The sequence below is a fragment of the Capricornis sumatraensis genome, chromosome 4 (genome assembly GCF_032405125.1).
Source record: "Capricornis sumatraensis isolate serow.1 chromosome 4, serow.2, whole genome shotgun sequence".
NCBI lineage: Eukaryota > Metazoa > Chordata > Mammalia > Artiodactyla > Bovidae > Capricornis > Capricornis sumatraensis.
This window is the reverse complement of record NC_091072.1, coordinates 150108848-150111079: the sequence shown is the minus strand read 5'-3', so window position 1 is coordinate 150111079 and position 2232 is coordinate 150108848. Positions and strand designations below refer to the sequence as shown.

Here is a 2232-nt window from a genome sequence, read left to right as displayed (position 1 = left end):
TTTGTTGTACAGCAGAAACCAATACAACATTATAAAGCAACAATACCCCAATTAAAAAAAAATATATATATATATATAAATGTGTGATACTTAAATCAGAGCCTGAGTCAGGGCAAGTTTCCAGGGTTACTGTTGTTTGGCAGTTACTGTAGCCACATAACCTGCTTCCCTGGGGGCTCAGAGGTTAAAACCTCTGCCTGCAATGCGGGAGACCTGGGTTCGATCCCTGGGTCAGGAAGATCCCATAAGGACTTCCCTGGTGGCTCAGACGGTAAAGTGTCTGCCTACCATGCAGGAGACCCAGGTTCAATCCCTGGGTTGGGAAGATCCTCTGGAGAAGGAAATGGCCCCATACCAGTACTCTTGCTTGGAAAATCCCATGCACAGAGGAGCGTGGTAGGCTATAGTCCATAGGGTCACAAAGAGTCGGACACAACTGAGCGACTTCTATATAATGCTGCTTTCCCAGCCCGAGGAGGAAGAGGCCACAGAAGCGCTTGAGAATGGACCAGGGGGTCACTCAGTAAACCAGCATGACCCCCTCCCCAGCCCACCTTGTAATCACTCTATTTTTCATGGCCTCAGCTCACACTGTCCTCACCTCGCACATTACCCGTTTTCTCAGGCGGTCTGTGCGTGAGTGAATGACCAAAGGCCCCCAGCCTGCTCAACTCTCTGCAGGGAACCTCCACGCACCCGTCAGGCTCAGACACTCTGTCTTGGGTACCAACACTTAACAAAAGACCACGAGAGCACTGGTACCTGTGAGGTTTGCCAGTCCCCTGGCCGATGCTATGAAGTGCTGGACTGCTTCTGTGCATGTTTGTTTATTTATTACTCTTTTATCAGATGCTAAGTTGACTACGGCAGCAAGATCTTGGAGGATACAAGAGGGAAGCTTGCTCAGCCCTGGTGCAATTCCTGTGGACCAGCGTCCAATGTGGAGCCCTGGGGATCCGCGTGTAGAATGCCCCTCCCGCCCCTGTCTACCTGGCAATCCGTCCCCCTCCTTTCAAGCCCAGCACAACAATGACCTCTTTCGTGAAGACTTCTTGATCATCCCCCAACCTCCCAGCAGTCTTGGGAACTTTCTTATGAATTCTTTTAGCCTTTAATTTATAAGAGACTTTCTAATGATATGCTTTAATTGCTAATTACATCCTGAGCACCCTGCAAGCACGAAAATCCTCATTTACTCTGATAGCCAGAGCCTGATGTGGGTCTGCCTCACAGGAGGAGCTGACCATGTCTGCAGTGACACCTCTCTCCCCACAGTACCTCTTTGGATTTTCTAAGCTGAAGAGTTGGTTTCAGGTATGAACCCCAGGCTGCCAGACAGATTCAAAGCAAATATGAGGGAAGATGTGTTGACAAGTATAGACCTAGAACTTCAGAAAAACTTGCCAGAAATTGGCCTCTACAAATGAGGGAGATGATTCGGTCATGATCACCTTTGGCAGTGGGGATGGACTGGCTGGTTCTCCACTGGCCTTCAGCTTCAGGAGTCTTTAAGCCGACTCCTGGGCTTATGAGGGTGCCTGTGGGCGCCCATGGGTGACAGATTCACCCACCTCTGCCTCTCAGTCGCCATGGCACGCTGTGTCAGACCTGCCTTTCTGCCCAAGTTATAGCCTTATTTGCAGCCAGGATAAGTACCCCCTTCCCTGCAAAGCTGCTTCTGACCCACCCTGTCCAAAGGGAACTCTTCTTTCTCTGGCCTCTGGACAGCATGACATTGACCAGGCTTCTCCCTGGTTCGGGAATGTCACAGGGGAAATTCCTTTGAGAGAAAACGTTATTTCTCTTGGGGTCCTGGTTCGCTGCTCAGTGCTGAGCAGAGTTTGGGATCCTGGTGTGTGTGTGTATGTGTGTGTGTGCACGTGCACATGGGTGTATGTGTGGGTGTGGGTGTGCATGGGTGTGTGCGTGCATGGGTATGTGGGTGCATGGCTGTGTGTGTGTGTTGGCGTGGCAACATAATATGTATAATCCGATTCAGAGACCCTGGTGTTACATCTGGAATAAAACGAGCTCATTTCTGACATCTCGGAGCACAAAAGCTCAAGGTCTCTGCCCCACTGAGGTCTCAAAGAAACAAAGCGGCCCCCCGAACAGGGTGGGGAGCCGACATTCCTTTCCTGCCTGCCGGCGCACCCTCCCCTGCCCACTGCCCCGCATACAGAATGGAAACTTTCAGGGGAAAAGAATTCTGCACAGCTGTGTGAGAGACCA

At 50.8% G+C, this 2232-nt stretch overlaps 1 non-coding gene across 1 annotated transcript; it reads left to right on the top strand.

The window, feature by feature from the left end:
- The first annotated feature begins 253 nt into the window (after nucleotides 1-253).
- Nucleotides 254-325, top strand: TRNAG-ACC (transfer RNA glycine (anticodon ACC)). The gene has a single exon. It is a non-coding gene; the product is annotated as a tRNA-Gly (tRNA).
- The last annotated feature ends 1907 nt before the right edge of the window (nucleotides 326-2232 follow it).